This window comes from Apis cerana, linkage group LG3 (genome assembly GCF_029169275.1).
Source record: "Apis cerana isolate GH-2021 linkage group LG3, AcerK_1.0, whole genome shotgun sequence".
NCBI classification, from domain to species: Eukaryota; Metazoa; Arthropoda; class Insecta; order Hymenoptera; family Apidae; genus Apis; species Apis cerana.
Window position 1 is genome coordinate 2,944,431 of NC_083854.1, and position 12,970 is coordinate 2,957,400.

The window sequence follows — 12,970 nt, forward strand, 5'->3', positions numbered from 1 at the left end:
TCCTCGGGGAATTAATTAAAACAAACTCGTTTAGTTAAAAACAGGTGTATTTAACAGCGTAGAATTATATTTGTACGGATTTACGGATAAATATATTCGTATTGCGCTGTTCTAATTCTCTATTATTAATATTTTAACGTCCCAGTCAATTAATTTTTTTATTTATATTTTGTACAGATATATCTACTTTAAAAATGTTCGTGATTGTTTTGAATTTAAGATGTGTGGTACTATTATTAATCCTGATAAAGTATTAAAAATGCAGAAAGTAAGAAGAAAAGAATAATTGTAAATCCTATTGTCGAATTCGAAATATCTTCGGTAACAGTATTTCTATACTGTTACTTCGACCAAGATATACATCCTTTAAATTCATCTACTCCTTCCCGAAGAATATTGAACGGTAGTTGCAAAAATATCGATGGTTATTTTCTCTTAATAACTTGGAATTATATATCAGGATGAGATAAAAAAATTCTACGATCGGTATTCCGTAAATGTGAAATAATAAAAAGCACTTATAAAACGTTTCCTCATCGCATTCTACTTCTTCTATAATCGTGTCGAAATATATTAATATAACGATAAAAAAAATTTAATGTACACGGATTATCTTAATTTAGTCGCTTAAAAGTGATTTTATTTAAAAATTTAAGATACTCGTAAGATAACGAATAACGTATCGATTTACCCACGTATTCGTAGAAAAATGAACACCGCATTGAAAATCACGGAGGACAGTATTCTCGGCAGTCAAGGTCACTTGAAGGTCGCGAAGAGCTGCCTCTTCAAGGCCGTGTCGTTGACCCTCCCCCCGAGTTATATATATATATAATAAACCGTTCTACACGTGGATCTCGCAACTTTTTACTTATTTTTAAAATCTCTTTCGTTCATCGTAATTATGCAAATAATGCACAAACCGTGATCAAAAAAATACCCTCGATACGTATCGCATCACTGCGGATCACCAACAGTTTCCGCATCAATTTCGTCACGGCTTTCGCGCCGAAGATATTCCCATTTCGTTAATCCCCTCTAATTCCTGACAATTTTGCTAATTAAGCTAATCTAAGCTCGAGGAGAAGCGTGAAAATATCTAACCGATTTCAATCAAGTCGGTCAGTTTCGCGTGCAATTAAAATTTTCAATAAATTTATCAAAAATACTGCAAAGATTTTTTCCTTATTCTTTCCATTTTGCTAACTTTACGAGGCTTCGAACGGTAGAATATGTGTAAAGATATGTATAATTACGAAAATTCGAAGATTACTTTGATATCGTTATTTTGATTTGCGTTAAACGCGTAAAAATTTCTCGACCGAATACGTTATTTCAACAAAGGATCGAGGATGAATCAACGGACATCGGGTCGAATGAATGAAAGTACTGTCCAACATCCTATTCTCGACGCAGCTCTTGGCCAACGAGAAGAAAAAAAAACTCGAGTCGAGAGTACTTATTCAAACGTATCCTTGTCCTTAGAAACGCGAGTCTATTTGAGGACAGAGTTAATCTCGAGGGTTATTTTTCACAAACGGACATCGCATGGGGACAGTAATTTCCGAGAAAACGCTCTCGAAAGGGCGAGTAGCGCGAGTTTTACTCTCAAGTGGGGAGTCACAGCCCAACCGTAACCGAAGTAGCCAACGATTAACGACGATCGTTAATCAGTCATCCGTGTTTCTTTCTCCTATCCGGCAAACAAACGCGAAACGATGTTCCACCCGTCCACTTGTGGGTGTCGTGGATGTATTCGCAGAAAACCGCGGCAGGAATGGCCGCAAATGGCAAACCTTGCGAACGGTGGAGGAAGGGGAGGGGGGCTGAGGAGGAGAAGGGATCATAAATCTGTATAATTGACAGATCCCGCAGAAAATGTTCATGCCCCATAGATACTCGAACAGATAGCCTGCTAATAACACCGCGAGGTATACACGAACATATATAATGGTGAAGAAAAAAAAAATCATACACGCCAACTTTGTATAATGTAAAATCGGATAGGACGAGGACGGGTCTTTGGGTTTCGCTTAACAAAGTGCTACCCTCGACGAGGATCTTCCTCGAGACGTCTTCCTCGATCCTGACGATCTTGCTTTTCGTGAGACTCGATATCCGATATTATATATCGTATAAACTATCTGTCCTATCTTCTCCCGTTTAATTTCAAAAAGTTGCAAGTGTTTTTCAACTGATTGGTAAATAATTAAATTTAATATTCAGTACACTTCATCAATTATGTTTAAGCGAATAAATCAAATTCTATTTTATGTGCAGAACACTAAGCGTTGCTTTGTAAACGAACGAAATTGATATAATACGAATATCATCCGAATGATAATTTAATTTCGGATTAAAAATTTAGTCGAAGGAAGAAAGGCCAAATTTTTGTTTTGTATACGCGTTAGAAAAAAATCGCTCTGAAATTACGTTTCTATCCATTAGCGGGACTCGAATCCTTTATGCGCACGCATAATTTTCCACGCGACTTGTTCCCTCCTTCTTACGGCGCTAAACCTTCTCTCGCGGTTATCCAACTAAGAAAGGGTAATAATTTAATTCAAGATCGAATATAAACCCGTCCAAGGGAATAGGATGCGGTCATTGCCTCGTTTCAGCGAATTTTATTTGTTAAGAGTTTGTTAAGAGTTGTTAGAAGCAAGTTCAAAAAATGTGGATTTGTAGGCGGAAAGCAGCGTGTTAAAACCATAGAATAGGCTGTGATAGTTAATACGACTTCTATGTGAAGTTAAAAGGTTTCAAAGTGCTTGGTAAATCAACTTTTTTCTATATAACATAACACGTAAATAACATAAACGCACGAGCTTAGTTATTTGTTATAATATTTTCAATAAGAGCAGAGAAATCGAATTTCTTGAGAATTAAGAATTATATTATTAGAATATACTATTAAAAACATACTAAAAATCCACAGAAAACAAATCAATTATTTTATAACAATGTTACATAATATCAGATAACACAAATAAAGGTACAAATTCCGGAATCTTAGGTATTTTTGAATTTCTAATCTTATTAATGTTAGTGGTATATACATGCACAATCCTATACATAAAAGCATTCACAAAGGTATACATAAGTACTTACTTATTTTACATAGAAGCGATCGGTCTTGTTGGTCACCACTCATGTGGGCTGCATGCAGAGGGCTCGTCGACAAGGATCAGAAACTCAGCATGATACTTAGGATGAAGGATTACTACTTTGGATGCTGCTTCTCCGAACTACTTTACCTGTACGATACACATACAAACTATACTATTAACGGACGAATAATTACACGCTCGAACACTTTTTCCCATCTCTTTGTCTTACGATAAAGAGATCCGAGTTAAAATCACTAATGAATACTACTGTTACTAAATATTGTCACTGATATTAAATATTATAAAAGGTTCTTTTTTTTTTCTTATGAATACTCTTCAACAATATTTTCTATTAGGTTATAATGTAATTCATAATGTTTTCTGTTATTAAAATTCAAATGTTACGAATATTATTCATAATTATTGTGATTTGTTGTTAAAAGAAAATTCTCACTTTAAAAAAAACAACGAATTAATATCAAATTAAAAGAAAAAATTTAAAACATTTTTTATATAATGTATATAATCTTCTAAATATATTTTTAATCCGACATTAATTCATTGCTCTTTCGAAAAATCAGAACATAACCTGTTTCACTCACGACAATGAACTGTAATTTCATTTTTGCGCACTAAAAATGTAAAAATAATATACAACGCTATCACTTACACTCTTCACATAGAAAAAATAACTGTAATTTTCTCAATACAACAAAATAAGAAATATTTCGTCCATGGCAATAATAGCGGTATCGTATTATAGGATCAAAATTGCACTGGGAAAAACTGGGTTAGGCGAAAGTGTTGAGAACGAAAGAATTGTCGCGAAAACTATAACCTAAACATATAAAACTATAACCTATAGCAGTTTAATAAAATGATCACAACAACCAACATTGATAATTGAACTGTGCCGGAATCGTAACATTCGCGTCGAGAAAGTTTGTCGTAAACGAAACGTGCACGAGGAATCAATTAAACACATGATTCGATTTAACCAACCAAATTTAACCAATTGGATGTTCGATATTTTCACGAGACTAATAATTCGTAGTCAAAGCACTGATTCTGATTACAAAAAAGTTTATTATCGGGAAATTGCAAATTATTCGCGAAACTGGTCTATTGAAAACGTATTATGAAGCACTACGAAGAAACGGAATAATACGTTCAAATCGAACGCCATCTTGGATATTTTCGTAATCGTAACTGAACAAGCAGCTTCTGAAGTTTGTTGCGTGAGAAAAACGACTTTGATGAGTAGCCACGTTCAAGTCGTTCGCTAGGAAACTTGTAATTTTTCTCGTGACAAGCAGTAAGATGGAAGACGGGATAATTATTAGATATTTGACGCCGAGCATTAGGATATTTATAGGGAAAACAGGTATTATCGCGATTACGATTTTCCTCTTTCTACAAAGAATATATTTTTTAGTATAGTATCTAAGTTAAGTGCGAAATAAATTGTGAAAAATAAGAAATAACTTTAACATGTGTGTGAGTGATATGTAAAGTGTGAGAAATTTGAATAAAATGGAAAGGTGAGAAATTCCGGAATTATTATCTTCTAATGGACTATTATATTTTAAGATTGAATTAAATTTATAATGAAGAAAATCGAAAGATTTTTACTTATAATATGGTAATATCGTTACTTTTGTATCCAAATTCGTTCCACATTTAACCTCTAATAACCTAAAATAGTAAAAGCAAAAGCTACAAGCAAAAAGCGATGAGTCGATGTGTAAGTATAAACTGTAGTCGTCAAAATTTGTATACGCGATTGTTTTTCTTGGTTACATCGACTAATAGAAATGAAGCAAAGTACGATTGACGGTCGAACACGTGAGATTGAAAAAGTATTACATTATCATGTTGCCATATAAATAGCATGTCGTGAAAATACCTATGATAAGGAACGATAAAAAAACGCGGCACGAAATTCATCTTTCTCGTTTATTTTTTGCCTTTAATTTACCGTAACGAACTATCTTCTTTGACCAGTAACGAGAAGTGCATTATCATTTGCAATTTTAATGTCACGAGTACACAGTATACGCAACCTCTGCAATTTATACGTCGTTGTTCGCATTTCCAGCTTCAATTTCATTATGTCGACCGTCGTTTCGTGTTGCTTCAATTAACGCGGATCGTTACGTGTTCCAACCGCTTTATACAAACTGTTTTACCGGTCGAACAGCACTCGATAGTGACCGTTATTGAAGCGACTTTAATCGATTTATCGAGGCCAACGAAATGAAATGTTCGATATTTCCTGATTCTATTCGATGTTACGCTCGATTAACGAGATTTCGTGAAAATTTTTCTCTTAACCCATTAAAACAAAATGCAAGATCCAATTTTTTATTTGTAATTTATAAATATTTTTTAAAATCAAAGATTGTTTAATATCTTTTTCGTCAAAATATATAACCTCTTAAATTAACCTTTTGATTTCAAACGACGAGTCTGATTGTCACGTCAATTGTCATGTAAAACTACATATTCACTCGTCATAGATAGAAATAGAAAATATGAGTAGAAACACCGGATCATTTTCTTTACTACCAATTGAAAAAATCATAACCATATAAAAAATAATCCCAATTAAATCAAAGAATTTGTTAATTTGATTTTAATTTGCTCTTGTAACAAGTTCAAATAACGTATACTCCATTGTTTCCTGCTAATTACAGACAACTAATTAGAATTCAAATATTTAAAAAATTTTGCAAGAAAAATCGATCTATTTATAAATTTTTTATTCGAGTAGAAACGCAATTAATAAACTGCCAAACCATTTTACTTTATCGGCAAATAATTTCACAGACACGTTTCATTTTCAATTTTGTTCCGATTTAAAAGATTCATCGGCACATCGAATTATCACAAAATTCTACTTGAAATTATTAAATGAATTTAACGGACGTACACGCGTAACGACCTTGATCCTCGCGCGGAACATTCTACGAAACGATTCGATCCGTTGAGCGGAGAAAATTTTACGAGATATTCAATGATGAGTTCGAGGAAGATAGTTAACCTTCCGGTTTCTAAGGCGGTGAGCCACAGAGGAAACATTAGCCGGCCGTTGATACGATACAGAAATCCGCAATTATTATCATGAAGTTTTGCTTAGGTCGCATTAGCCTGGAATTTCGCTGTTAATCCAAGGGAAAATGATGATCGAATTACACATCGAACCGATAACCGCACGTCCATTTTCTGTTACACATATTACATATTTACGACGAGGATAATAAATTGTACATCATCAGGCGAAATGGGTTGCGAATGTTGCAATGTATTACGTAATTATCGAGAATAATTCGAGAATAACCCCGAAGCAAGCGAGCTTGTCGGACGTAAGGAAACGATAGGAAGGGGAAAAAAGGAGATCTTTCGAGTTGTAATATCGAGAAATGATAAAATTAGCTTTGTGAATGTGCAGATAATGTGCACGAATGAATTTATGTGTACGCGGAACTCGTAGCGATTAGGATAACGAATTTTATTTGCTTCCTTTCGTAGAGAAAAAAGCTTGGAAGGTATTTATTAGATCTAGAAGATAAATGATATATTTTTCAGATGAAGTTATCATTTCTCGATCGTTGACGAGAGGAAGGAATATTAATTTCGATCACAATTTTTATCGCTTTCATCTGAAATTTTGAAAATAATAAATAGTTACGAATAAACCATCAGTGGTACGATATATTTAAGATCAATCGGAAACAAATTCCTTATCAAATGGAATGTCATTAATTATTCGTATTAAAGTTTCGACAAATAGGACAAGAATATTCATTTAAGAAATAAAAAAACAGATTAATAGTTCGATCTAATCTAACTCTGAACCTGGAAGCAAGAAGCGATCCGATCTAGAAGATCTAGAATCATAATATCTGATGAAATTACCCTCTAAACCTGCATCGATTGCGCCGGCTACGTGAAACTCGTAACGATAACAACTTTTTATTCGTTTTCAGAATATCAATCCTCTAAAAATATCTTATTAATTTCCCCAACTAAAAAAAAATCTGAATTCAAGTTTCTTAGATACAAACAAAGACGTCTCTCTCTTCCGTGAGAAACCGTCGATGAGAGAACGATAAAAAATAACGATATCGTGTATATAATACCATTTCCATTAATACCATTTCAATTACCTATTAAAACTATTGCTGAATCGCGACGAATTTTCGCACGAGGACATTATTTCCACCCAGACAAGACAGATATATCACTCTGCCTATTATAACATATATATATATCACGTATTCCTCTCTGGAAATTAATCGAAGAGGAGATCGAGCTACTTTCAGCGACAGAGAGAGGATACCAGCGCGGAATAACTCGAAATTAATCGGACGTGACCGAGGGGAAGAGGCTCCCCCCTCGTTGAAAGAAGAGAAAGAGAGAGATAGGGTGCAGAAGACACGAGCAAGCCGTTGAAACTCGTTCGTTCGTTATCTTTTGATGCTCGCAGGGGGAAAAACGAGCCCGAGGATACGTGTACCGCGCATAGAGGAATATCTCGGTAGGTGGTTACCTACTATTGCGACCATCAGAGCTAATCGAAGGCTTGGCCACGGTGGACAAAACGATCAGCAAAGGCGTATCCAGTCTTGGCATCGAGGATCTCTCTCTCTTTCTTTCTCTCTCTCTTTATGTGGAACGATGTTGATCGTGGTACAGTTACGTTAACGCGAACATCCTTGCGGATTCTTCGAGAGAACAGGTCGCACGATCGATCGATCGCTTTATTAAGGGGTTATTAAAGAAACAGGAAACGAGATCCTGCTCGAGTTGGAGAATGGACTTTTGGATCCTTTTTGGATCGAAAGCTCCTTTAGAAATTTGTAAAGATTTCTTTTTTCTATTTATTGTATATCCGGTGGTGTTTTATTCGTTTGCTGCGGGCAGATACGATAGATGAGAGTGATAATGGTAATAAGGGTAATAGGGATATTCACCACCATTTCTTTACCTCGTTTATTTCTGCTTGATATTAGTTAATTTAAAATTTATAATAAAATATATAATCGGATTTATTCAATTTAGCGAGTTGAAGAATTTTAATCCTGCTGATTTTAAATCTTGTAAACGTGATTTTACAATTGTAATGATTATTGTAAGTTACATTTTATTTAAGAGATAAATAATCGCATAAAGAGACTCGACATGGCTATATTGCGACGAATCTCATAGCTACTTACACGATCAAAGGAATTAGACTCCTGTGGAGCAGCAAAGGAAGTAGATTTGTTCCTATTATTCATCGTAAGCGGTAGCCATTTCTCACGTATTATGGGCAAATGTTTGATTATTCTTTTTCTATTTTACGTAACGTATCCGTATTTTTAATTTAGAGAAATTAAAATCTAGATGGGTTACGCTTTTTAAATAATAATTGACAATGTTATGATGGAATTTGTATTAATAAAGAATAAGTATTAAATTCTTGAAAAATCGTCGCCAATTCAATTAATATCGATCATGTATTTTTCAGAAAATTTAAGAAAACGTATAACGTTGCTTGGATGTTTGCGCAATGCAAAAAGAAGAGATTACAGGATACGCGAAATTAACATGAATGATTACAGAAGATGCTCCCAGAGTTACGCGAATGAAGTTTGCATGCGATCCAGTCGTAATCGCTCTTGAAATTGTGGACGTGATCTGGAATTAATTCTTGGAGGAAGCTTGAGAAGAGGATACAGAGGATACTCTAAACCAATTACCAACACTTCAAAGCGTATTTTGCCGTGAGCGTTCCTCGAGAAACACGAGATTTAGATTTAGAACTAGCGGCGGGATTAAATTCAACGAACATCCGCGAAGCGTTCACAATATAAAACAATCATAAAATTCACTATGTCATTTAATTAAATATACACAATCCTTCTATTTTCCCCTCTAAATCATTCCTTTTTCCCCGTTATATGACAAAAAATATCTAATGATGCAAAGAATTCCACCACTGTCAAGGACGTATCGTGGCTCACGTTCAAGGTCGAAGCGAGATATTCAATCAGAAACTTTCGAGACCGATGTTTAATGCACCGTGAACAACCGTGCTCGATCTTTATCCGTTCGAAAAAAGAAAAAAAGAAAAAAAAAGACCAGCGGGGGTCAGACCGAATTCCACTGATCTAATTCGATACCGATCTTCGACGCTTGAACGAAGGCGGCCGCATTCCGCGTCGTGTCCCCTTTTTGCGGTCAGCAGGGGGGAGAGGAGATACAAATACATCGACGACAAATTTGCGGAGGGGCCACGAGGCGTGAAGATGCCTCACGCGAAATACCGTGAAAGGATTGGACGGTGAAAAAAGGGGGGAGGCTAAAAACAAGATGTTCCAAGATATAAAAGATTCATCTCGGATAGACACCGTGAAATTTACCAATTTACCTTTGCGCGATTTTCAACGGAGAAGTCATCCTCCGCTGGCTTTTTCCCGCCCTCTTCTTGTCCCTCCGCGCCACTATTTTCCACAATGAGAATGCCTTTCTTCATTTCCGCCACACTTCTGCGAATCCCTCTCCTACTGTTTTAAACATTTTTATTTTCTCCTATATCTCTCTCTCTCTCTCGATTATCGAGTAATCAATAATATAGATGTACATACAAAATTTGAAAGGTTAAAAATAAAATTATCAAACCTATTTGAAAAGTGCTGGTTAAAATGGAGCGATACGCACATACAAGTGGCAACAATTGAATCCGAGTCCTCGCTCGTTAGTCCAGCATCTACATCCATCGGGAACGGTGTCCCCGACTGGTTTCGCGTAATCTTGATTCACGAAGCTCGCAGAGCAAAGATTCTCGAACGGAGACACCGAACGGTACATTCTGCCCACGATCCTCGTCGCGATTCGCAGAGGTGACGACGAATAGATCGACACGAACGCCTCGACCGGGTCGCAACCGCGCGAATCGAGCACGATCTGCGAAGTCTAGGATCTCGGCCGGAGCCTTTTACCACAACGCTCCACAACGAGTGATTAATTAAGCGTCAGCGGTTCGCTCTTCTATACAGTCGGTCGCAAAAGTTTTTATTGTTTCCCAACGGGATTCATTTAAAACGGGAAATCTGTTCAGAGTTACGACCCTCGTTTCATTATTTTATTCAAAAAAAGAAATTTCTACGCGTCGTCACCATTTTTAATCTTGTTCGTTATCGCTTCTGCAGAAATGTTGTTAGAGCGAATTTGTTGGAGCGAAATTTTTGTGGCTGACTGTACGCACTACATAGTTGTAGAATGTTCCTGTGGCTAAACATCGTGGCAAGAGATAATCGGCGCCCACGCGTTTCCTATCGAAACAACGGTGGTAAAATGGTGGAGCGAAACTTCATCCCCTCTCCCTTTCTTTTGAACGGAGAGAGAGAGGGAGTGGGAATAAGCGGCGATAGAATTTTAATAGGCATGAAATGCGCAGAAATTGATTCTTATCGGGCCGGAATTTTTTTTTACGGAAAACACGAAAGCGATTGCATCCCATTAAAGCCGTTGTTGGAAGTTCTCTGTTAATAGTTGATGTTGATATTAATATTAATGATTCCACCGTAATAATCAGTAGTAATGAGTATTAATACGAGTTTTAGCGATGCATACCTGTTATTACAGGTGTGGGGGCAAATTAACTTTGCTGTGAAAATTAGTTATTATTAAGTTTCGTGCGTTGGGGATCAAAGGAGGATATAAAAAACTGTTCCAAGGGGAGTTTCCTTCCATTTCCAATTTTTCCGTTTCATTCGCCTGGGAAAATTTGTGAGAGTACCTTAAATACCAGAAACAGTGTGCGTTAATCGGAACACTTGGAGAAACAACTCCGAGAAGAAACTGTAAAATCTGCGAAAATTATTAAGAATACTCGAGACGTATCTCTTCAGAAAATTTATCCAAATTTCTCCACGGTGTTAATAATTCGCTGACGATATTTCAAGTTAACCTCGTTTTCCCGTTAAGTGCTCTAACACGTTCGAAGCGGAGGTGTATTTGCATCCTCGTATCCTGTTCTTCTTCTTCTTCTTCTTGTTCGTGCGCAGGAAGGTCGACAGGTGATTCTTCACAAATTGCATACGTGAAATAATAAGCGTTTATTTATTCGATTTCAAAAATCCCTTCGAAACTTAATCTCGAAAGTTAAGAACGATTTCTTTCGCTTCTTGTTACATTATTACCCCCATCCGTATCTCCGGGACATTAACCACGGTAAACGTATTTTTCACATCTCGCCAATCTTCCGCTGCCAGCAGCGGTTACGGAAATCTCGAGGAGGAGGAAATGTTCTTCTTTCTTATCTCTTTTCGTGGTATCGCTTTTTTTTCCAGATCGAAATGGGTTCCCGATCGAGATTAAAATTGTTTTAAATCGCTTCTCCGAGCGAAAGGTTGTAAAAACTCGCAAAAACATCCGATTTTCCGCTACGAATTTTGCGCATCGCTCTGTCAAGCGAATTAATTATCGCACATCTCTCGTATTACGAAATTACACCAATTAATTATCCCCATAACTCCTTTGCCTCTAATCCATTTTAATTATTATCGACGTTCGCCGCTGGAGATCGATGAAAACGGGGAGGAATTTCGAATAAAATATGGAGGATGTAAAGAAAGAAGAAAATCGACGGTGAAGAATTAATTAACCATAAACCGTGGCTTCGAGTCGAGTATGCAAATCACGGCGAGGCACGCATCGCGTAACATCATATCAAATATATACATTGAATACGTTTGCAGAATATTGTGACATAATTTTTACGGAATATTAACATTCCTCGATAAGATCGGCGAGGCGGAAGCCTCGATCAAATAAATTCTAGTCTCTGCAAGATCTTATTAGCGAGTACCGTTGCCAAGGAAATCGGTAGAAAATGCGCGAGCAGGGGAGGACAGGCTTAAGGTCGTTTACACCGAGCCGATCAGATCGATCAAACTTATTTAATTCAATCCGTTCGCTTCGAGAAATTGTTTCGAAATATCGTATCTATCCTCGACCAAATAATTATATAAAAAGAGTAGGGAAAATCGGGGAGAGGTTATTTACACGCGAAGAAGGTAGCGGTTCGAAAGAAAGCATCACCGGTGTCGGAAACCGCAAGGGCGTGCGACTCGCCGCCAAATTATTCAGATCCCCGACGCGATTGCGAAACAATCGAGCGCCGACGGAAACTTTCCGTGCGAAACTCGTCGACTTCTTTTCGCCTCCTTTCTTTCTGAAAGTTCGAAATGGTGAAAATATAAGTTCGATTGCAGGGCGAAGCGAGTAATTTGGAGATTGATTGGATGGATTGTGAAGAGGGGAAGCGTGAGAGGGGAGTTTCTCATAGCATCTAATATACACCTTGAACTTGGTTAACTTTTTACCATCTTCTTAAGAACCTCTTTTTCCAACCGTCTTTAGTATTTTTCTTTTCAGAGAATTACGTACATAATCCAAAAGGAGAAATTTTCATTATTGGTCCAGGTTAAAAGAAACAATAATCGACGTCCTTTCCTGCGTAAACAGGACGAGAATAAAAGAAAAGAAGGAAAGAAAAAGCTCATCACGCACAGGGAAAGTACCGTAACCTCGAAGAGTTTGGCTCCTATCCGCTTATTGTCCTCTCCTTCTCTTCCAGTCAGGCCCTCTGTTCCCTCAATTAATAAAAGTACTGCAAAAAACGGGACCGTGGTTGCAATTAAACCGCGATACGGAACACGGTGTTCCGCAGGTACGACTCGAGAGAAAAAGGGAGAGAGAGTGTCATGCCAATTTAACTTGTCCTCGGGAAGAGGAAGAGCGAAAGAGACAGTTGGCACGTGGAAATAGATTCTCGACTCGTTTTAATCGATATCGAAACGAGGAAGAAA

At 36.9% G+C, this 12,970-nt stretch overlaps 2 long non-coding RNA genes across 6 annotated transcripts in view; one reads left to right on the forward strand and one right to left on the reverse strand.

Annotated features, from left to right (window-relative positions):
• The window catches only part of LOC107997085 (uncharacterized), a 62,550-nt gene that overhangs the window by 8,723 nt on the left and 40,857 nt on the right, over positions 1-12,970 (reverse strand). The window contains exons 1-3 of one of the 5 annotated variants that reach the window (XR_009829343.1): positions 9,816-10,066; positions 9,526-9,658; positions 3,112-3,257 (exon numbers count right to left, since the gene is read on the reverse strand). This is a non-coding gene — a long non-coding RNA (uncharacterized LOC107997085). Of the gene's footprint in view, positions 1-3,111; positions 3,258-3,780; positions 3,924-9,525; positions 9,662-9,776; positions 10,067-12,970 lie in introns of those variants that run through there. The other 4 variants (XR_009829344.1, XR_001765922.3, XR_001765921.3 and 1 more) reach the window with 4 other exon arrangements.
• Positions 4,305-8,985, forward strand: LOC133665881 (uncharacterized). Its single transcript, XR_009829345.1, has 2 exons — positions 4,305-4,494; positions 8,623-8,985. It is a non-coding gene; the product is annotated as an uncharacterized LOC133665881 (long non-coding RNA).